The following is a 24923-nucleotide window of genomic DNA, read 5'->3' on the forward strand; positions in this document are numbered from 1 at the left end:
TTCTACCCCCTCCCATGATGCACAGCAGATATGAAAAAAAATTACTTACCAGTCCCCAAGTTCCCAACAGTGGAGTCGTACCCTGCAAGTCCCTCCACCTGCTCCTGCACTAGACTTTGGGCAATAATCTCCTCCTCCTGATTTAGTCGTATCTTACATCGTGGTCCACCTCCCGTGCCACCGGTATGTTTGCGGATAAGAGCCAGTTTCTCCCGGACCCTGCACCTCATGTCATTACGTTTTTTCTGGATGTCATCCCAGGAACGCTCTTGATTACCCAGGGCATTGATGTCCAGGGTTATGGCTTCATAGATAGCCCTCCTTTGGGCAACGGTGGTGTTTGCCCGCTGGGCACCATATAGGACTTCTTTATGGCGCTGGAGTGCAGCAATTAGGATGTCCATCTCCGCAGCCATGAAGTTGGCCTTTCTTTTTTTCGTTCCTTTGGGAGGTGCCATCTCTTCAAAATGGGCTAAATTTCCTTGCTCAGGGGGGGTTTGAAAAAGCAGGATGAAATTCAGCAAAGAACCTGCGCAAGTCTGCTCCTATTTATTTGCTCAGTGCAAGCAGCTGAGCAGGATTTGCCCTGAAAGTATGATAGGCGCAGTTTGACGCATGCGCAGACGGAAGCGCCATAACTGCGCATGCGCACGCCCAGCGCAAACCTCTGCTGAGCCGAAAAATGCTCATTTACATAGGGGCACACCCACTTTCACTTGCGCGGCCTTGCGCCCTCAGCTTTGCCTTAAACAGGAGCAAATTAACTGAACAAACGATTCCTGAATCAGGTGGCAATTTGGCTAAATTGCCCCAGCGCAGAGAAATTCAGCTGAGCAGCTCATGTGTAAGTAATGGGCAAATCTACCTGAATCTGGGCCATTGTCTGTAAACTTTCCTTTTTTTCATTTCTACTTCTTTTTCTTTATCTTCCATTAAATTACCTACAACATGGGATTCCGCTACATTTCTTAAAGTTATACACACAATTTAGCGATTGAAATGCATCACATTTACTGATATTTTAATCATTGCTGCTTTCCTTTGACCTACTGCACATAGCAAATGAGAATACTATTATTATTACCATGTACCCTTCTTATCTCATTTTGCCTACCTTTTTATTTTTATTGTAACCTCTAATGTACCCTATCACTGTACCCCCACCCATTCACAGTTTGAACCCATAAGGGGTGGATGCGTGGTCTGGAGGCACGATACATTGCATACATCTAATAATTAGGGGATCTTGCTCTAGTTCTTTTAATTTATTTGTTACACTGTTTGCTAAGTGTACTAATTTCTTGTTTTCTTCTACTCATGGATGTGTAAGTGAATGTTGGACTCAAGATGAAGTCCTGTGGCTTCACAGAGCAATCCGCACACACGGTCAAGCATATCGGGCGTGTGTGACAGGAGCTCTGTACAGGCAGTCAGGCTGAGCATAGTGGTGGAGTAGGACGTTTCTCTACGAGCCTGCTCTCACCCAGGGCCTAGTCAGACAGCCAGCTAGGCAGGTTCTCCCAACCAACCACTGCAGCAGCATTCCGATCCCAGGCACCCAGGATTTTTCCTTCCCCTTTGGCCTCCGGCTTCCACCGCCACACACAGCAACCTGCCACAGGTAAGGCCCAGTAAGATTTGGCCTCTACTTCTTTCCCCCTACCCTGGGACGGTATGCGGCCGTCCTTGTTAGGATAAGCCGCTGCTACAGCCCAGGCTACGGCTCGACCCCCCCCCTCGCGGCCTGACAGCCCCCTGCCTGCTCCCCTCCACCACCCGCCCCACCCTTTAAACATCGGGGCACTAACGATCCGCATCGGATATCGCGGCAGCCGCATCCAGGAAAGGCCCCGGCTTCAGCCGAAGGCCTAGCGGCGCGGCCGCAATCTATTTTCACAAGCCCCCTCTCAAACTCCTCCTAATACCCGGTCACCGAGGATGCCCCACAGCGCCCCAGGATCCCTTCCTGCCTCCCCCCTCAGCTGCCCCAGTACTCCAGCCCCCGGCTCGGGCCTAGTCCCGATCGGCGGCCATCTTGCTACACCCAAGCTATAGTTCCACCACTATAGCTCACCCCCACCTCACTTCTGCTGCCCAGGTTCCAAGGATTGCCTACCACCTGTGATCACAGGTGGAACGCACTTCACCCACCCATCAGCATTAATTGCTTACTCAGTATTGATCCAGGGTTTTGCCGATCGCCCTTGAGGGGTCTGGAAGGAATTTTTTCCCCGGTCGATGCATATTGGCCTGCATGCCTGGGTTTTTTTTGCCTTCCTCTGGACCAATTAGGGAGGGAAGACCAACGAGTGGTGGCCCACTGGAAAAATCTTCCGTCCCATCCACCATCAAAAACCCCCAATCAACTTCACTTCCCTGTGTTTTTCTGCGACCATGAGCAATCTCCAATACTCTGCAGAAACTATCTGGGAACTAAAACCATTCGCCGCAACACTACCAGTTATCGCCAAAAAAGCTCTAAGAAATCAGCAACTGTTAAGAATCGATCGTCGATTGACAGTTAAAAATTACAAGCATGCACCTCAACTCAAGCGCATATTATGCGCTTTGGTCAACACAAGATCGGCAGTAAAACACCGACAAGAAATGCACGATTTCATCCTACAATGCGACTTTGACTGCCTCTTTATCACAGAAAGCTGGCTCACAGCCGACTGTAACACCATTCTAGGTGAAGTGGTGCCAGAAAATGATCGCATTATAACAGAAAACAGAGTGGGGCAAAGAGGGGAGGCCTGGCGGTGATCCACAAGACTCACCTCGCGATGGCTAAACCAATCCTTCAGAACCCACTTCCATTCATGGAAACCCTCACTCTGCAACTACAAACAAATCCCCAGGAGACCGTCCATATCCTACTCTGCTATAGGCCACCGGGTCCAAAATCGCAGCTTCTCTCACCTTTGACAGAGTTCATCTCCACTTACACCCTAAACAGCAAACATCTTTTGCTGTTTGGGGATTTCAACCTCTGGGCCAACTCCTCACAGGATCCCATTGCCGACGCCTTCATCGACCACTTGGAAGGATTAGGGCTGCAGCAACTAGTATGTGGGCCCACACATACTTCAGGTCACACGCTCGATCTTATTTTCAGACAAGATCTGGAAATAAACATTCTAAAAAGTGAACCATTGCCATGGACAGACCACCATGCAATTAAATTCACAATTACCATAAATGCCCCCTTAACAAAAATGTTAAAACCAGTGTGGACTAGATTGCAGAAGAAGCTCAATTCGGAACACTTCAAAACCACTTTAGGGAACAAAATAAAAACAATCCAACCACATCAAACAGCCACAGAAACACTAGATGCCATAAACCGGGCTCTACTACAGTCAGCCGACTTAGTAGCGCCCAAACGCAAAATCCGCATCCGGAAAAGCAACTCCAGTTGGTTTAACGACCAGCTGTCGTTGCTAAAGAAAGAACATAGAAGAACGGAAGCAGCCTGGAAAAGAAGCTCTTCAGGAGGAAAACTATACCATCTATAAGGAAATAACAAAAAATACCACAAAGAAATCTTTAAAGCCAAAAAAAATGATTTCTCCAATATCATCACCAATGCCATCAACCGTCCCTGCAAACTCTTCAAGCTAGTCACCCAGACCATGAATCCAGTTTGTCTTGAAGCCCCCAATTCTGACACCCAAGAATTTTGCAATGAATTCGCGGATTATTTCGTAAAAAAATTGAAAGAATCCGTGAAAGCATTCAGCAAAATAGAACTCCCATTAACTCCCCCTTCAATCATACGCCCAACACCCATATAAAGTCGCCGCAATCAACAACGTTCACTTTAAAACCTATTTCCATAGAGGCCACAAAAACCATCATCGCTAGCCTGCAAAACAGCACAGCGCCGAATGATATCATCCCCACCAAACTGCTGAAGGAATGTGCCGATATCCTGGCACCGCCGATCATGCAGCTTATAAACCAGTCATTCAAGGAAGGTATTGTGCCCACCTGCCTAAAACAAGGCATAATCAGACCTATCTTGAAGAAACCCACCCTCGACCCCAAAGACCCAAAACACCGCCGTCCTATAACAGGCCTAAATGTCCTCTCCAAGGTAATGGAGAAAGTAGTGGTACAACAGCTGCAACATCACTTAGACACCCATAATTTGCTCGATCCATTTCAATCGGGTTTCCGTCCCGGACACGGGACAGAAACAGCACTACTCAAAATATGGGATGACACTCTCGAGGCCGCAGACGAAAGAGAATCTTGCCTTCTAGTACTGTTGGACCTAAGCGCAGCTTTCGACACGGTAGACCACAAACTATTACTGACTCGGCTAGCTGAAGTAGCCAGAGTCGCGGAAGGTGATCTATCTTGGTTTTCCTCTTTTTTGGAAAACCGATCACAAATAGTGAAATTGGGGCCTTTCACTTCTGAAAAATGCACTGTGTCCTGCGGAGTCCCTCAAGGATACCCTTTATCGCCGGTGCTGTTCAACATCTACCTCCACCCTCTCTTTGAAATCATCAGTAGCCAAGAGTTACTTTACCACTCTTATGCAGATGATACACAACTGTATTTTCGCATCTGCAACAAAAAGGATCATCATCTCGGTCTAGAGAAATCCCTCTCTTTGATAGAAGACTGGATGACAAAGAGTTATCTTAAACTCAACAGTTCAAAAACAGAACACTCATCATACCCTGCACACACCCATTACACCTGCTACCCTACAGACCAATGCACAGCCACCCACTCCCTGCAGAGTCCTGACACCACCCAACACTCAACATTACATCCTATTATACCCTACATACACCAATCACACCCCAACATACCCTGCTAACACCTCTCACCACAGATCCCACTCTACTATACTCTGTATACACCAGTCACATAAGCCCTCTTGCACCTCTCGCCACTCATCACCACTTTACTGTTCCTGCTTACACCCATCACACCTTCTTACAGCTATTCTTCGTGAGCTCCTCTTCATTCTTCCCCAGTTTTTTTCTGAGCTCCCTGTCATTCTTCTAGAGTTCTTCCCGAGCTCCTCTTCATTTTTCCCCAGTTTTTTCTAAGTACCTCCTCATTCTTCCTGATATCCTCCTCATCCTCCTCATCCTTCTCCATTTCCTCCTGAGCTCCTCTTCATTCCTCCCGAGCTCCTCTCCATTCTTTCTAAGCTCCTATTCATGTGTAAGGATTAGATACAAATTTACCTTATGACATAGGCTGGCCATGCATGATTTTTTTTTTGTTCAACCAGCGGGTTGAATGAAAAAAGAAAATTTGACGATCCTTAATGACAATTGCGTGATCATACTACACGGCACCCATATACATTTTTTTAGGGCTGTTACTGATCAAAATTGTTCTGTTTGATTAATCTTTTTTTTTTTTAATCGATTAATCGACTAATTTTGATTAATTTTAACGCACATACACATCCAACTACTTTTAGCTGATCTCCTTGGAGATAAAATCGATGTAGCTACATAAACTGTAAAAATGGTGCGAGTAATACCAAACGGTACCAAAAGCAGTCATAAAAACATGTAGCTAAGTATGATACTGGTGTGAAAATGTGTATAACGATACCACTGCTGAATTCAGATGAGGAGAGGTTAACATCAGTCCGTCAGCATGTAGATGTCCCATGAAGGGAACTATCACAACTCCCAGTGGATGGTTGTAGAATCCCAGGTTGATAGAGGGAAGGTGTGGCAGATAGTAAGGTCCCGCCGGCATGCAGATATGAAAGCACAGCAAAGGAGCCCTTCAGATGGACATGGCAAGCCCCGCCGGTGTCCGTGATGTTACTGGATTTCTGACAGAACTCCCTGAAGGGCCAAAAGCCGGCGGAGAGGTGAGTACCAATCAAAAGAATTTTAAATCGATCAAAAGGATTTTGATCGATCAAAAAAAATTAAAGATTAATCGATTAATTAAAAGTTAATTTGCACAGCCCTACAATTTTTATAATTTTTTTCACACAAATACTTAAAAAAAAAAAAAAAAAAAAAATAATATATATATATATATATATATATATATATATATATATATATATATATTTTTTTTTTTTTCTTAGTTTCTGTCAGAATTGTAGTAATTGTTCTCCTTCACTGAGGAGGAGGCACTGAAGGGCACTGATTAGGTGGCACTGATGTGGAGGCACTAATATGCCGCACTGATGGGGGGCACTGATGGGTGGCACTAATGAGTGGCACTGATGGGCAGTAATGATGGGCACTGATTGGCAACACTGAGCAGGTACTGATGGGCACTGAAAGGCAGCACTGATGGGTGTCACTGATGGGCACTGATTGGTGTCATTGATGGGCACTGACTGGCATCATTTGCTGGGCACTGCTGTGAAGAGATGCCGCTGATTGACTTTCCTCTCCTCACACTCTCTCAGTGTGAGATAAGCCGATAGATGACACTTACGCATTTACATGTGATCGGCTGTGATTTTACCGAGATCAGGGTCATCGTGTCATATTTGTCTTGCTTCATAACATCCAATATCTGTTATAAAATCAGGTGGCAAGGATGGTGAGCGGATTCAGTGGTTCAATGGGCCACTTGACTGGACTTGCTCCCCAGGCCTAAGGCTGCCATCCCTCCCCTGTGAACAGCTGTACACGGCTCCTGCGCAAAGAAGATGATATTGTGCCACACACTCCCGCAAGCTCCCGATGCTGGTGCAACAATGCAAGGGGCGGGTGTATTATTGATTGAACTCTGCAAGGGGCGGATGCCTACAGAAGAGGCCATATTGTATCACGATGGACAGAGATGATACAATGGGGGTATACAATGGGGTGGCACGCCCTGCAAACATGTGTAGTTTATTTATAAATCCACCCCCAACTTATCATCTATCAAGCCTATCATCTACTAGGAGCCCCAGGACAAGTCTATATTCCTAGAGAGTCTTTTTGCAGCGGTTATTCTTATTTACTGCTAATTATACCAACCAACCAATGGGAGTGGTCACATATTTGTGTTGTTCATGTTGGTGACTATGCTGTGAGCAAGACTACCCACTGAAACATGTCAGCAGTTACCTTATAACTTGGTTTTATCTGAATAAATATGGATGTATTCCAGAATGCTAGTTCTTCCAATTCATAGTAGGCATGAGCTCTCTGACTAAAATTTGCTTGTTCAGGCATGTTATCCTAAAGCTGCCATTTTAGCTTGTTTGTTGGCAGCCAAACACCATATATAGAAGAGGTTTTTCCTCCTTCAACTGTTAACATGTTTTATTTTTTTTTTATTTTTTTCCCCACTTCAGACTTAACCATTTACCGGAGGAAGGTGGCGAGATTTTCCCGCAGTTCATTTGCCCAACAAATCTCCTTCTGGTTTAGCATCATATGTGGTGTTTTTTATTTATACTTTTATGTATATTATTATTTTTTTTTTTTTTTTTGTTTGTTTGTTCTTCGTTTTATTCTTCGTTTTATTCCCTTTTTTTTTTTTTTCCCGATCCACAAGGAGCAAATAGATACCTGAATTACTACCCCCCCACCCCCTCCCCCCGTACCTCCAGCTTCCTTTCTGTATCTTCTATTCAGTCTTATCTTCTATCTATTTGCTTTCTTAAATTATATCCCACCCTGGATATCTAAATGCTCTTACATACTCAAACCCTATGCCCTATGCACCCATTAACTCCGCAAATACCATGGAATGTTTAAATTCTGACCACTTTGACCATGTCTTTTCGTATTCCTCTACGCCATCTGTATCACTTAGCCTTAGGGATTCTAAGTTTTGAATCGCGTTTATTTTGTTGCACCATTCTTTAAATGGGTGGACTTTCCTTGTCTTGCCAATGACTGGCTATTAGGCTTTTAGCAGCTGTTAAGAGATGGGGTAAAATACTTTTTTGATATTGTTTCGTAGGTAGTCTAATCCTTTGATGCAAGCATCCCCATGGATCATCTGGGATCTCTATGTCCGTTATTTTAGTGATTAACTGTCTAATCCTTCTCCAGAACCACTTAATTTTTGGGCATTGCCACCATATATGCGCCATGTCTCCGATCTGTCTACATCCTCGCCAGCACATTTCTGAGGCTTCCTTCTTATATTTATGAGCCTTGGAGTGATATACCATCGCATCAGACATTTGTAATTTAGTACGATTATTTTACTATTAGCTGACGAGGTATACACTCTTCTCCATATTTGTTTTAATACGGGGAGACTCACAGAGGATCCCAATTCTTCCTCCCATTTTTTTATATATGGTGGTATGTCCAAGTGACCCACTTCTATTAGACATTTATAAATTTTTGAGATAACTCCTTTCCCTGAATCCCCCTGACAAATTCTCTCCAGGGGACGTAGGTTTTCCACGGATCTATGTGGCTGAGGGAGAGCCTCAAAAAAGTGTTTTAACTGGCCGTATCGCCATTCGTTTATCTCTATTACCTCCCCTCTGGCCTTTAATTCCTCAAAGGTACCTAATTTATCTTGCGTCATGACATCCTTCAGCTGAGCATTTTTTTTTTTATCCATTTCCCAGAAATTTTCTCTAATCCGGGTGTAAAATATTTTGAATCATTTAATGGCATAAATGGTGAGTTAAAATCCCATTTTTCCCTCTTGTGAACTCTATCCCAGGTTTTAATAGCATGCCGTGTAATGCTATGTGATTGTATATCTAACTCCCTATATTTATCTGGAATCCAAATAATACTCCTTAAACGAGCCTTGCTCATATGGTATTCCATGCTTACCCACCTTTTTTGCTTAGTGTCCCTAATCCAGTCAATCACTCTTGTGAGAATTACTGCTTCATAATAACTTCTGATATCTGGTGCTCCCCATCCCCCTTGTGTCTTATTTTTTTTTAAAGTTGCCCAGCTGATGCGCGCTTTTTTACCCTGCCAGACAAATTTTAATAAAAATCGTTTGTAGGGTCTTAAAGTACTTCTGAGGTAGAGCGATCGGTAACATCTGTATCTTATACATAATTTTAGGCAAGATTACCATCTTAAAAATATTCATTCTCCCCCCCAGGAAATCTGACCTGCAGAGAGTCTACTGAGTTCTGTTTTAATATCATCCAGTAAAGGTACGAAATTTTCTTTATAGATCCTATCTTTAGAAATGGCTATTTTTACCCCTAAATATTTTATTTCCTTTTTCCCCCACACAAATGGAAACTCCTTTTGAAAGACGTTTTGGTCATTCTTAGCTATATTAATAGAGAGAGTTTCAGATTTAGTTGGATTCATTTTAAAATTAGAAAGCTCTCCATATTTTTTCATTAATTTTAATAAATTTGATAACGTTGTTTTAGGGCATGTGTTAACATGTTTTAACCACTTCAGCCCCGGAAGATTTGTTTGCTCAATGACCAGGCCATTTTTTTGCCATATGGCATGGCATAATTTTTAACTGACAATTGCGAGGTCGTGCGACACTGTACCCAAAATTTTCGTCCTTTTTTTTACCACAAATAGAGCTTTCTTTTGGTGGTATTTGATCATCTCTGCAGTTTTTATTTTTTGCGCTATAAACAAAAAAAGAGCAACCATTTTGAAAAAAACACATTTTATACTTTTTGCTATAATAAATATCCCCATTTTTTTTTAAAAAAAGCAAATTTTTTCCTCGGCTTAGGCCAGTGTTTCTCAATTCCAGTCCTCAGGCCCCCCCAACAGGTCAGGTTTTCAGGATTTCCCTCAGATGAAAAGGCTGTGGTGATTACTAAGGCAGTGAAACTGATCAAATCACCTGTGCAAAATAATGGAAATCCTGAAAACCTGACCTGTTGGGGGGGCCTGAGGACTGGAATTGAGAAACACTGGCTTAGGCCAATATGTATTCTACATATTTTTGGTAACAAAAATCACAATAAGCGTGTATTGATTGGTTTGCACAAAAGTTATAGGGCCAAATCCTCAAAAGGGATACGCAGGCGGAACTGCTGTTCAGCCTGCGTATCCCTGTGCCTATCTTTGGAACTGATCCTCAGAAGCAGTTTTCCAAAGATAGGCAGAAGATCCGACACTTACACTGTCAGATCTTAGGATGCAGTACCGCATCCGCCGCTGGGGGCATTTCGCGTTGCAAATGAGGACTTACGGAGATCCACAAAGCTTTTCAGCTTTGTTTTTTCTGCGTAAGTTTACGTTTGCATACGTAAAATTAGGGATGCTTTTACAAAGTGTAAACTAGTTACACCTTGTAATAACAGACCTTTTTTTCGATCACCGCCATTTTTTTTAAATTTTGAATTTTATTTTTCGGCGCGTAACTTTTTTTTTACCCGACGCAACTTTATTGTCCCATCGCAATCCACAAAGCCCGGCGTAACGTAATTTCGCGCGCTGCCCATCGGGAAAATTACGTCACGAGCATGCGCAGTACGTTAGGCGCGGGAGCGCGCTTCATTTAAATTGTCAACGCCCCCTGCAGAAGAGGACCGCCTTGCGCCGGAGACATTTAAGTTACACGGCCGAAAATTTCTAGGTAAGTGCTTTGTGGATCGGGCACTTAGGTAGAAATTTTCCGCCAGTGTAACTTAAATGGTAAAAGTTAAGTTAGGCTACGTTTTTGTGTATTTTCCCCATAGCGTCTACAAAATAGGGGAAAGATTTATGGCATTTTTTTATTCTTTTTTTTTTTTTACTAGTAATGGCGTTGATCTGCGATTTTTATTGGGACTGCAACATTTTGGCAGACACCAGATGGGTGCCTCATGTTCCAGTGCACTCAACCTAAAATGCTTCTTCTATAGTGTACAGGAATGCACTAGGATTTGGTCTTACCAGCTCTACACTAGAGTTTCTCCAGCTTACAGTCAACTAATGACTATTTTGTCAGAGAGGAAAAGATTCTGGGCCAGATTCTCGTAGACTGGCGTATCTTCGCGGCGGCATAATGTATCTGATTTACTTTACGCCGCCGCAACTTACATGGGCAAGTGCTGTATTCTCAAAGCACTTGCTCCGTAAGTTGCGGTGGCGTAGCGTAAATCCGCCGGAGTAAGCCCGCCTAATTCAAATGTGGAAGGGGGGCGTGTTTTATGTTACCCAATTTTATGTGACCCGACGTGATTGACGTTTTTCACGAACGGCGCATGCGCCGTCCATGGAAATCTCCCAGTGTGCATTGCTCCTAATACGCCGCAAGGACGTATTGGTTTTGACGTGGACGTAAATGACGTCCAGCCCCATTCACGGACGACTTACACAAATGACGTAATTTTTAAAATTTTTGACGCTGGAACGACGGCCATACTTAACATTGGCTGCACCTCATAGACCCAGGGGCAACTTTACGCCGGGAAAAGCCTAATGTAAACGTCGTAACTGTACTGCGTCGGCCGCGCGTACATTCGGGAATTCGCGTATCTAGCTAATTTGCATACTCGACTGGGAAATCGACGGAAGCGCCACCTAGCGGGCAAAAAAAAAATGCAGTTAAGATCCGACGGCGTAAGAGACTTACGCATGTCGGATCTAATGAATATCTATGCGTAACTGATTCTATGAATCAGTCGCATAGATATGACGGCGCTAGGCAGAGATACGACGGCGTATCTGGAGATGCGCCGTTGTATCTCTTTTGTGAATCTGGGCCACTGTTTCTCATCATGTTAATGCTTATGGAATCTTGTCTCAAAAGTCCCCTTTATCAGTCTTCTCTTTCCTTGAAGCTGACAGTCTGTGCATCTACTCTTTCTTCTTGGCTTTCCCTTTCTCTAGTTGACTGCGTTAACTTTAGACAGTTCTCCTAACAGGAGTAATGAAAGTCCATATGATGAAAGTCCCATTTAAACATTTTACTAAAAAAATCTTTTCGCAAACATGCCATTCTTTAACATTGCATTACAAGTATTAAAGTGGTTCTAAAGGTAAAACATTTTTTACCTTAATGCATTCCATGCATTAAGTTGAAAAAAGCGTCAGTAATTGTATCACCCCTCACCCCCCTTATACTTTCCCGAGTCCTATCTTGATCCAGTGCTGTGCCCGTCTAAAGCAGCGCTGGCCTCCCTCTCCTCACAGGATTTAGAGGCAACAGTAGTAGTCATTGGCTCCTGTCATTCAAATTCTGTGAGAAGGGAAAGGGGGTGGGGATGAAACTCTATGGATGCAGACAGCCTGGCTCCAGAGTGAGCCTATGGGTGCACCCCCATAACAAAAGGCTTGCCATGGTTGTGCAGAAAGAAGAGGAGAAACCATGAGCACTGGTGGGGGACCCCAGAAGAGGAGGATCAGGGAATCTGTGCAATAACATTGTATAGAGCAGGTTAGTATAACATATTTGTCCTAAAAAAAATTATGAAATCTTTACAACCACTTTTAAATTTTACAGAAAATGACAGAAAAAAATAGGATTTTTTGTACTCGCCGTAAAGATGAGCGGCCAGGAGATCCATGAGTGGAGAAGCCCACGGCGAGCCCTGGCCACGTGACGACGCAGACATTCCTGGGCTTGAACCCAGAGTCAAATGCATGCAGGGCAGGCAGTCTACCGCTGAGCAATAATCTCTCCTGCCCTGTGCGACTCACCTCCTGCAAGGGAGCCGAAACACCTCCAAGCACAAATACCAGTCGCCCTGGTCCAGCATCTGGCTACTCCAGTAGTCCGCCTGCCGGTATACCTGATGGTAGACCGAAGCCACGGGCGTGGCGTTGTCCTGATGAATCCAGATCGGACAACCTTGCAACCTCCTCGAACACGAGGAGAAGCATACCCTAATCGCCCAAATAGTAGGACAATGAATGGTAGACAGGGTCCACAGCATCCAGGCGGCCTACCACCTAGGTACTAACCAGGCCCGACCATGGGTAGCTACCGAGATCAGAGGAGAGCAGGAACATTCAGGGAGGTGTGGCCATAGGTCCATGCAAGTTCAACGACTCAGGGCCGACTGGACCCCCCAGGTGCCCCCACAACCCGTGAGGCTGGTGTCCGTCGTAAACACTGACCACTGGAAGGAAGAAACAACTTCCCGGACCGAAGAGTCGGGGATCTCCGTCACCAACTCAGATAGACTCTGACTAGGTGGTGCACCTGAATCTGATGGTTTCAGAGACAAGAGATTTTTACCACCTGCACATTATTTCCCCTGGAAAGCCCGAGAGTGGAACTAGGCATACAGTACCGCCTCAAAGGAGGCTACCCACAGGCCCCGGACCTGCATCTTCCCGGGGAGAAGACCGATAGCGTGATGCCAATACCTTCACCGCAGACTGAAGAGTCTGCAATTCCTCCAGGGCAAAAAGGACCTTCGCCACCGAGGAGTCCGGATCAACCCTAGATACTCCAACCCTAGATACTCTTCGGAGGGTCTGAATGGCTATAACCACATCCACTAGGTCTGAGACAGAAGCTGCTCTCAGAAGGTCATCCAAGTAGCCAACAAGGCAAAGCCTCGCTGTCCCAACAAAGTTAGGATAAGTGCAAGCTCCTACCGTGTTTCCCCGAAAATAAGACCTACCCCGAAAATAAGCCCTATTGTGATTTTCGGGGAGGGCTGCAATAAAAGCCCCACCCCAAAAATAAGACCTAGTGTGGTATGTGATGTGGGCTGTGTGTGCTGGATGCATTCAGTATAGCGCTGCTCTGCGCTCAGCTGGCCTCCCGCTGCTCTCCTCCTCTTCAGACAGCTGTCAGCGGGGGGGATTTTGACCCACCCTCAGTGCTTGGAGCCGGAAAACAAGAGCTCCGGCTGGCCATGGAAGCGCATAGCGGCGCTCAGCTGATGTCCCGCTGCTCTTCTCTCTTCTGCCAGCTCTCTTCTGTGGGGGATATCGGACCCCCCTCCATTTGCAGTGCTCCGGTGGGACACGGGAGCGGCGCTATCTGAAGGTGTTTATCACACATGGATTGCAGAAAGATACAGTTTTTATTATCTGATACTCTAATCCAGAGCATTCTTGAGTTTTGCAGGCACTTTTACTCGGTTCCACTGGCCACTGGGGATTCCTGACAGGCAGGGAGGAAGATTGGGGGAGAAATCAGCACATGACAAGCCCTACCCCGAAAATAAGCCTACTGTTGCCAAAAATGAAAATAAGACACGGGCTTATTTTCGGGGAAACACGGTACAGTAGGTGAAAACCCTTGGTGCTGACGCCAGATCAAAAGGGAGGGCCACAGACTGACAGAAGCCCTGCCCCATCACGAAGCACAGAAAATTCTGTGACATGTGCAAAACGGGACATGCATGTATGCGTCCCTGCGGAACTACCCAACGTTCACAAAGGTAGTCAGGGCCGGAGGCCCATAGAAAACCCCCAAACCTCCCGTCCTGCAGGAAAGGTAAAATTACCCCGCAGCTTAGCAAGTCCCACACTGCCCAAGGCAGACCGACGAGCTGGGAGAGGAAGACACGAGGAAGGAATTCTGTTCTGTGGATAGGAGTAAACCCTATGTAGTACTCCGAAGAGACCACCTCGCAGACTCACTGGTCAGAGAGCAGGGAGATTCCCTGAATTGTGAACCTGTGAGCTGCCCCCCCACCTAGAGCAGGGAGGGAAGGCTACATACATTGGCAGGGTTTGTGTTCTGGCCTGATCGGCTTATGCACCCAGGGATGGATTAGTCCCCCAGCTGAGCCTTTGTCGGCCTGGGAGGGTTGCCCTTTAATAATACATACACATATAGCCGGATTAAGGTAGAGCGGCGTATATTTGAGCGGGCGTAGCGCATCCCATATGCGCTACCCCAACGTAACATAGAGAGGCAAGAACAGTATTCACAAAGCACTTGCTCCCTAAGTTACGGCGGCGTAGCGTAAATGGGCCGGTGTAAGCCCGCCTAATTCAAAGTAGGCAGGTAGTGGGCATGATGTATTGAAATGAAGCGTGACCCCGTGTAAATGAAGGGCCGAACGAACGGCGCATGTGCGCGCATGCTCAGAATCACGTCACATATACTCCCTAAGATACGACGGCTCAATGCCTTCGACGTGAACGTAACCTACGCCCAGCCCCATTCACGTACGGCTTGCGTAAACGACGTAAAATCCGACGACTGTTCCGACGTCCATACCCTAACTTGACTTACACCTGCTTTAGGTGGAATAACTTTACGCTGGACGCACGCCTTACGTAAACGGCGTAGATTACAGCGACGGGCGCAAGTACGTTCATGAATCGCCATATCTCGGTTATTTGCATATTTGACGCGTAAATCAATGGAAGCGCCCCTTGCGGCCAGCGTAAATATGCGCCCAAGATACGACGGTGTAGGAGACTTACGTCGGTCGTATGAAGCCCAAATTCAGGCGTATCTGGTTTGCTAAATAAGGCGCATAGATACGACGGCGCATCCGTGGACTTACGCAGCGTATCAGAAGATACGTTGGCGTAATTTCTTTCTGAATCCGGGCCATAGTGTGTATGTATATTATGTAGGTGTATGCACACATGTCTTTGGAGGGTGGGAGGAAACCGTAATACCCGGAGGAAACCCATGCAGACACAGGGAGCGACAATGCAAGCTCCAGGCAGATTGGTGTCAGTGTCCAGAATGGAATCAATGACTCTCTTGCTGCCAAGTAATGGAGTTAACCACTACACCACTGTGTGCATAAAACCATCTCTGAAACAGAAGCCCTGAATAACCAGGGCGCAGCATTCAATGAAGCATCACAGACCTATACGAGGCCCTGGACCAGCAGGTCCGCTAGCCTAGTAACTTCTGGAGAGAGTCGGTGCTCCTCCACTGTCTGGTGCAAAATGCTCACTCCGTGAGTTACCGAGCCCCCAGAGTAGTGACCACAATAGGCCGCAAGTCAGACCCCAGCATGGTATACATGGAAGGGGCCAGTGCTACGGATCTTCGAACAGTCAGATCCATACAAGCGGGGACTCCCGCAATAGGGACAGTGGTCACCTAAACATGACACCCGGAGGGTCCACCACCAGAGAAGAAGCCCACCTCTTGAAAGGGCTCTCCTCAAAGGGGCACTGAATCGCCCAGCGGTGAGGGACTACAAAAGCCCTCAGCGGCTTTTCTCATTCCGCATCATAGAAACTATCAAAGAAGGGCACAGAATGAAAAAACCTACACAGAGCGGTCTGATTTGTGTGATCCAAAAAAGGCCGAGCCCTCGGCGGAAACCCAGCTACACTATCCAGCTTAAGAGAGTGCCTTGCAGCAGTGAGAAGCGCATCCATAAATGCCTTATCCTGCACCGACCCAGGTACCTGGTCCATGGCTCCATAACAGAGCATTCCCCAGGGGATAACGGGAGGAGGGGGCACTCTTTTAACCCCCGCCTATCCGCAGTCCGCCCCCACCTTGGCACAAAAGTGTCCAGGGCTAACAATCAAGTCTCTGTTGGAATCCCAGGTGCTAACACCTGCTGCTACCACCAGCATGTTGGGTGAAGGACCAGATACTGACTCCAAATATTAAATACATTTACATAGTGTGTATGTAATAGATGTAAATGTATGCACACCTGTCTTTACAAAAAACTGACGCTCCTAGGGCCCTATTTAGGGCATCTTACCCACTTGCTGCGCTGACCAGGGGCGATCAGGGGACTCACCTTAGGAGGAGACTGCCCAGCGCTGCCGACCACTCTCAGCACACGGCGTGTGGAGAGGAAAAGAACCGTGAAGGAACTGTGCGGCGTCTGCACGGACCTGAGTGCACAGTAGGAAACAGCACTAGGGGTCAGGACTGCACAAAGACGGCCACCGAGCGTTCAGAACGCGGCCACAGGAAAATGGCCGACCGCAATGTAAGCTGCACATGGCGTGGCTATTACAAAATGGCCGCCAATGGGAGTTTTCAATTTAATTGAAAACCTCCCAAAAAATGGTGTCAGCCTCCTAGGGCTTTTACAGTGAAAACCCCCACAGGAAAGTACCCAGTACAAACAATAAAAAATGCCAGATAACACAGTCCCCTCAGGAAGCCCCCCCCCCCCCTGGACAGCGTGCTTTAGTAATGCAGCAGAGGCAAAGGAGCAGGGAAGGGAGAAGAAGAGGACCCCGGAACCCCAGGAATGCCCAGCCGTAAAACCCACCGAAGCGGGAGGGACTGTATTTACCCATCCGAGCGAGGACTCGCTGACGCATTCCTGACAGAACTACAACCGCAATGGAGGTAGCTGTCGGCCCAGTCCACTGTGAGTGAGACAACACCACAGCCCAGTCATATGTGGACCTCGGAGCAAAGCTCACCAGCCACCCCAGGAGTCATGGGGTATGGCGTGGCAGACCCAGCCTCTTTGCAAAGGTGTGCCCACGCTTGCTGGTCAGACTGAGGAGACTACAAGGATCTATATTATCCAGCCTGTCTCTCAGCCAACAGTTGAAAGAAGATTCTTCAAGAAAAGGTCAAATAAAAACTAAATAAAATAAAATTTCTCCTCAGGGCGCTGGGCCCAAAGGGAGCCATACGTCCTTCTTGCTAGGCAGAACGAAAACTGTGGCTGCATGCTGCAGTGAGGAGGGTTATGTCTGGAGCGACCGCCCCCTGGGCAGTACTGTTCAACTCTGTTAATGTAACATGTATTTAATTATCTAACATGTTTCTGCCTAGTCCTCTCCTGTAAACAGGGAACATAACCCACTTGTCAAGATTTAAGGAGCTGTGTCCGTCCATGGACGATAAGAGAAAACCTTAGTTAGACTTAACAGTAACAGTATTTCTATGAGTCTTTCAGGACAGCACTTGGAGAGAGCCCAGCTCCACCCACTTCCCAGGAAACACGGCAGTCATTCCTTTAAATCCCGCACACTTCCACCATGGCCTCAGTTGTTACTGAGTATCTCCGGCCATGCTGAAATTAGATAAGCAGAACATAGCAACTATACACATGAGCATTTATACATTAGCATTTATAACACAAAGGGAGGGTTATCGGTGCTGTCCTGAAAGACTCATAGAAATACCGTTATCGGTAAGTCTAACTAAGGTTTTCTCACCTCGTCTTTCAGGACAGCCCTCGGAGATGATAACCGAGTACTTACTCTAGGGTGGAACCACCGCTTGCAGGACTTTCCTGCCAAAAGATTGCTCCGCTGCTGAGAGCAAATCCATCCTGTAGTGGCGAGTGAAGGTAGAGTAACTCGTCCACGTAGCTGCTTTGCAGATATGCTCCGGAGAAGCACCAGCTTGTTCTGCCCAGGACGTTGCTACCGCCCTTGTTGAATGAGCCACTACCCCTGTGGGAGGTTCTGTTCCCATAGCCCTGTAAGCTTCGTGAATAGCCATGCGAAGCCACCTAGCCACAGTGTTCTTAGAGTCTCCGTGGCCCTTACGAGATCCCGAGGAAACAACAAAGAGAGAATTGGATTTCCTAAACTCTTTTGTGATCTCTAGATAGTGCATGATGCACCTTCTCACATCCAAACTATAGAATTCCCTTTCCTTCGGGCCAGTTGGAGATGTACAGAATGTAGGTAGAACTATCTCTCGTGTTCTATGGAAAGTGGACGCCACCTTTGGCAGGAAACCCGGGTCGGTCCTTAAAATAACCCTATCTGGGAAGATTGTTAAAAAGGGTTCAAGAATAGATAATGCTTGGAGCTCACTAACCCGCCTAGCTGAGGTGACTGCTACCAGCAAGGTCAGTTTCAATGTCCAAAACTTAATCGAGGCTTCCTCTGGTGGTTCAAAAGGTCTTCTCCATAGGCGTGCACACGGGGTGTGCTTGGGCACACCCTAATCCTCCCCTGTGCCAGCCAGGGCTTTATTCTGTTTAAATTGCTAGGTTCACTAATTGCAGCTCACTGGTCATGACAGTGCTGCTGCTGCCAATGAGACAAGTTTGATTAATAGCATACTATACTCAGGGCCGTCTTTAATATGGTTTGGGCCCTGGGCAAACATTTTTTTTGGGCCCCCCTCCAGCTTATTTTGGGCCTGGCTGGTTCACATGTATGGCGGTCTTCATTTGTGCAGGTACAGCAGCCCATTGATTTGAATGGGCTGCCATGCCTTTGTTTCCTGCAGAAAAAAGGTGCATTCAGCATTTTAAAAATACAGTTGCCTTGAAATCCATTCTGCTTTTGCACCATGCTACTTACCTGCAGTTCTTGCACACACAAATGCACCGTTTTTAAAAGCGTGACCTAAACGTCTAAAAATGCAGCAAGTTTGACAGTGCGGGAACTGCAGATAAGTCACAGCAGACAGCATAATGGACAGACAGTGCTGTATTTCAGTGCTTGATGGGCATAGGCGTGCCGGGTGCGCAGCCTATTACATGAGGCATGCGCTTTTCTTTGCAGGAAACGCAGGCATGGCGGCCCATTCAAAATAAGCCCATCAAGCAGTTAAATACAGACAGTAATGCCATGTGCTCTGAGGCCTTACTCAGCCTGGACTGCAGGTCTGGTCTGTGATTTAAAGAGTTCCTCTATTTTACACATGGCATGGCATGGGGTCCCATGGTGCTAAAGCAGAATAGACAGACGGTGCTGTGACCCCCATGCCATGCCATGTGTAAAATAGAGGAACTTTTTAAAACACTAACCAGACCTGCAGTGAATCATCAGGAGAGAGGTCTCGATCCTCTCTGGCTCCTCCAGCCCCCATTCCCTGTGTCTGCCCCGCCCACACTGCAATCCTTACATGCAGCCTGTGTCTGAGAAAGGAGATGTGTGGGCGGGAGATCTTAGGAACAGCATCTGGCAGATCCGTGGGGGCTGCTACACTGATTTCCCTGTGTGATCCTGGAGATACCAGCCAGGTGAGTGAACAGTCCCCCATCTCCCTCCCCTCTCTCCCTCCATCTGCCCCCCCCCCCCTTCCAGGAGCTGCCAAGTTCATTTCTTGTCCAGCTAGGATTCTGATGTCAGGGGGCACTGTGCCAGTCTCTGATGTCAGGGGGCACTGTGGCAGGATTCTGATGTAAAGGGGCACTGTGCCAGGCTCTGATGTCAGGGGGGAACTGTCACAGTCTCTGATGTAAGGGGCGCTGTGGCAGGATTCTGATGTCAGGGGGCGCTGTGGCAGGATTGCGCCGTGGCAGGATTCTGATGTCAGGGGGGCGCTGTGGCAGGATTCTGATTTCAGGGGGCGCTGTGGCAGGATTCTGATGTCAGGGGGCGCTGTGGCAGGATTGCGTTGTGGCAGGATTCTGATGTCAGGGGGCGCTGTGGCAGGATTCTGATGTCAGGGGGCACTGTGGCAGGATTCTGATGTCAGGGGGCACTGTGGCAGGATTCTGATGTCAGGGGGCGCTGTGGCAGGATTCTGATGTCAGGGGGTGCTGTGGCAGGATTCTGATGTCAGGGGGCGCTGTGGCAGGATTCTGATGTCAGGGGGTGCGGTGGCAGGATTCTGATGTCAGGGGGCGCTGTGGCAGGATTCTGATGTCAGGGGGTGCGGTGGCAGGATTCTGATGTCAGGGGGCGCTGTGGCAGGATTGCGCCATGGCAGGATTCTGATGTCAGGGGGGCGCTGTGGCAGGATTCTGATGTCAGGGGGCGCTGTGGCAGGATTGCGTTGTGGCAGGATTCTGATGTCAGGGGGCGCTGTGGCAGGATTCTGATGTCAGGGGGCGCTGTGGCAGGGTTCTGATGTCAGGGGGAGCTGTGGCAGGATTCTGATGTCAGGGGGTGCTGTGGCAGGATTCTGATGTCAGGGGGCGCTGTGGCAGGATTCTGATGTCAGGGGGCGCTGAGGCAGGATTCTGATGTCAGGGGGCGCTGTGGCGGATTCTGATGTCAGGGGGCGCTGTGGCAGGATTCTGATGTAAAGGGGCGCTGTGGCAGGATTCTGATGTAAAGGGGCGCTGTGGCAGGATTCTGATGTAAAGGGGCGCTGTGGCAGGATTCTGATGTCAGGGGGCACTGTGGCAGGATTCTGATGTCAGGGGGCACTGTGGCAGGATTCTGATGTCAGGGGGCACTGTGGCAGGATTCTGATGTCAGGGGGCACTGTGGCAGGATTCTGATGCCAGGGGGCACTGTGCCATGCTTTGATGTCAGGGGCACTGTGCCATGCTCTAATGCCAGGGGGAACTGTGGCAGGATTCTGATGTAAAGGGGCGCTGTGGCAGGATTCTGATGTAAAGGGTCGCTGTGGCAGGATTCTGATGTAAAGGGGCGCTGTGGCAGGATTCTGATGTAAGGGGGCACTGTGGCAGGATTCTGATGTCAGGGGGCACTGTGGCAAGATTCTGGTGTCAGGGGGCACTGTGGCAGGATTCTGATGTAAATGGGCACTGTGGCAGAATTCTGATGTCAGGGGGCACTGTGGCAGGATTCTGATGTCAGGGGGCGCTTGTTATATCCTCTGTGTTGTGAGGGACACAAGACTCTGGGCTGGTACAATGGATGTTTATTCAGTACAGGAAGTACACTGGAACATGCATCTCAGGACATTACATATCTCTGCTTCCTACATGTGGTCTCTCTAAGATGGCTACTATGCCCCTTGACCCTTGTCACCACTGCTGGGTGGAGCCAGCCTTAAAGTGCCAGTACATGTGAAACCCTTCAGGTATAACACCTTCCATCCATCCCTAAAAAAAAATAAAAAAAAAAAAAAAAATAAAACAATAACAGGCACAAAACATTAACTGATAGCTGTCCAATAACAGTCCTCCAAACACAGGAGAATTATGGGACTTCAAGCTTCCAGGAACCGTTGCAGGGTTAATATGTCATCGGATCACTTCCGTCGGCCCCGTCGAAAGTCTCGTAACCGCTCTTGCAACTGAAACCGGTCAGGAGGGCGACAGTGTCGTTGAGGCCGGGCATCCAGCGATTCTGGACCGGAGGAAACAGGGCTGGCCGGAATGGGTACCGGCGGGGCCAAGAAGGGATCCCCCAGCTCAGAGGGTAAACAGACCTCCGGACCAGAGCTGGAGGGCTCTGTTGGAGATGAGTTCAAAAGTTCAGAGTCCCCACAATCATCAGTCTCTGTGCATCCTGATTCGCTGGGAGCAGATCCTTGAGACACTGATGGTTCAGCCGGCATCAGGGATTCGGGCAGTTGAGAACGAGGACGCAGTTGGTCCGCATGACGTCTGCAAATGGAACCATCTTCCAGGCGTACCTTGTACATCTTGGGTCCCAAGGTCTCTGCAATGACAGCAGGAAGCCAACGGGTGTTGGAAGCCCCATAAGATCGGGCCCATACCTTTTGTTGGGCTGTGAATCGGGGGAGCTCATTGTGTTGGACCATCTTGTCTTGGGACTGTAGTACATGTTCCTGGACTGTTTGAGGGCGGAGCATATCCAAAACAGTCCATGGCTGCCGCCCCAGAAGGAGTTCTGCTGGAGTTTTCCCAGTGGTTGCATGTGGTGTGTTTCTGTAAGCAGAAAGGAAGGAGTCCAGCTGCTGGGGTGACAGGGACTGTTGTTTACTTGCAGCCACTGTAGCTTTGAAATAGCGTTTAAAAGTCTGCACAAACCGCTCTGCTTGACCATTTGTAGCCGGGTGGTAAGGTGCGGTCAACTTGTGCTTGATGTTGTGGGCAGTCAGGAAACGCTGAAACTCCTGACTGGTGAATTGTGCACTGTTGTCTGTGACGATTTCTCTGGGGTATCCAAACGTAGCAGCGAGATGTAACAGTATGGAAACCGTTGCCTTAGTCGTTGGCTGAGTAACAGGAATGACCTCAGGCCACTTTGAATGGGCGTCCACTATGATCAAGAAGGTGTGTCCTCTGATCGGGCCTGCAAAGTCCAAGTGTAGGCGAAACCAAGGAACCGTGGGCCAAGTCCAGGGCTGGACGCACCCTCGAGGAGGGTCTCTTGCCGTTTGTGCACATCCAGCACAAGCATTCACATATGTTGTGATATCTGAGTCTAGGTTTGGCCACCACACATAGCCTCTGGCCTTTTGTTTCATACGTGTGCTCCCGGGATGACCAGTATGTAGCAAGTCCAGAATGTGTCTCCGGAGGGTCTGTGGAATGATCACTCGGTCTCCCCATAAAACACAGTTGCCAGCCACAGTTAATTCCATACGCCTACGGAAATAAGGTTCATACTCCTGTGTGACAGTTGCAGGCCAACCGGAACGTACCCAGGAGAGTATGGTTTTCAGAAAGGTATCCTTGTTTGTATGGGCTGCTATCTCCCCAGAAGACAAGAAGGACAGGCTGGTGTAACGACAACTCTTGACCGGTGGAGAAGAGTCCATGGACCTCCCTGTCAGTCGGGACATAGCGTCCGCATTAGCATCATGACCACGATACTGAATTTTGTAGCTGTATGCCCCCAAGAATAGGGCATAGCGTTGGAGGCGGGCCGCAGTAGTCTGGGAGATGCCTTTGTCAGGGCTAAAGATCTGAAGGAGTGGTTTATGGTCCGTCAGTATGGTGAATTCCCTACCATACAGGTAAAGATGAAACTTCTTAATTGCCCATATCAGCGCAAGAGCCTCTTTGTCAATGTGTGAGTAATTGCTTTCTGCTTTTGTCAAAGACCTGGAGGCAAATGCCACTGGTTTTTCTGACCCATCTGGTAAGATGTGAGATAGTACCACCCCCAGACCATAGGGTGAGGCATCACAAGCCAAGGTGAGAGGCTTCTGGAGGCCATAGTGCACGAGCATGCGTGACGCCAACAGCTTCCGCTTAGAAACTTCAAAAGCACGTTGGCATGCAGCCGACCAGTCTCATCTGGAGTGTTTCTCCAAAAGCTTGTTCAACGGAAACAAGGTGTGTGCCAGATCTGGCAGGAATTTGTGGTAATAGTTCAGCAAGCCAAGGTATGATCGCAGCTGCTGGACGTTGGTTGGGGCTGGAGCTTTGACTAAAGCATCAACCTTGGCTTCCGTGGTGTGTATACCTTCTGCATCCACAAGGTGGCCACAAAACTCCAATTTAGGCACCATGAATTGGCATTTTGCTAAGTTCACTTTCAGACCCTGTTCTTGGAGTCTCGCCAACACAAGCTCCACATTCTGCTTGTGTTCCTGGTCGGTCCGTCCTGTAATGAGCATGTCATCTAGCAGGCACTGAGTGAAAGGAATGTCCGCCAAAATCTCGTCCATTTTTCGTTGCCAAATGGCTGGGGCAGAGGCTACCCCAAACACCATCCGATTATATTGATACAGTCCCTTGTGGGTGTTGATGGTCAGAAACTTGCGGGAAGAAGGATGGACCTCAAATTGTAAATATGCTTGTTTGAGATCAAGCTTGGTGAACTTTTGACCTCCTGCAAGAGAGGCAAAAATGTCATCTACTCTGGGTAGGGGATACTGGTCTATTTCCAGTTGAGAGTTCAGTGCCATGCGGAAATCGCCACAAATGCGCAAGTCCCCATTCGATTTCTTTACCGGTACAACTGGTGATGCCCACTCACTGTGCTCTACCTTTGAGATGACACCTTGTTCCTCCAGCCGACTTAGTTCTGCTTCCACACCTGCTCGGAGTGCGAAAGGTACTGTCCGAGCTTTGAAGAACTTAGGCTGAGCGTTGGGTTTCAGCTTGAGTCTCACACAGTCATGCTTTATTTTTCCCAACTGGTCATCAAAAATCTTTGGGAACCGCTGCTTCAGGGACACCACCCATCCCTCATTATCTCCTAATGGAATTGTAACGGTGTTACAGGAACTTATGGCGATGTCTGGCATACCAAAGTGAGCAATCCAGTCTCTCCCAAAGAGAGGGGGTCCCCCATTTTCTAGGATATATAATGGCAGTCTCTTTGTCTGACCCTTGTACAATACCTTTACTTTTGCGTAACCCAGTGGGTGGAGTATCTGCTTTGAGTATGTCTGCAGTTTGATTGGTGTTGGGCGGACAGTTTTTCGGGTCTGAAGTTGTCTCCATTGTTTCTGGGTGATAACTGAAACTGCTGCTCCTGTGTCTACATCCATCCTGAGTTTCTTTCCCTCAATGGTTACATCTACAGTCATTGCAGAGGGTGCTGAATGCATATGATGTATGTCTAACCTGTGGAGCACTTGCTCATCCTCTGACTCAGATGATGATGTATATCTTCCCACCATATATGTCTTAG

Source organism: Rana temporaria, chromosome 8, assembly GCF_905171775.1.
Source record: "Rana temporaria chromosome 8, aRanTem1.1, whole genome shotgun sequence".
NCBI classification, from domain to species: Eukaryota; Metazoa; Chordata; class Amphibia; order Anura; family Ranidae; genus Rana; species Rana temporaria.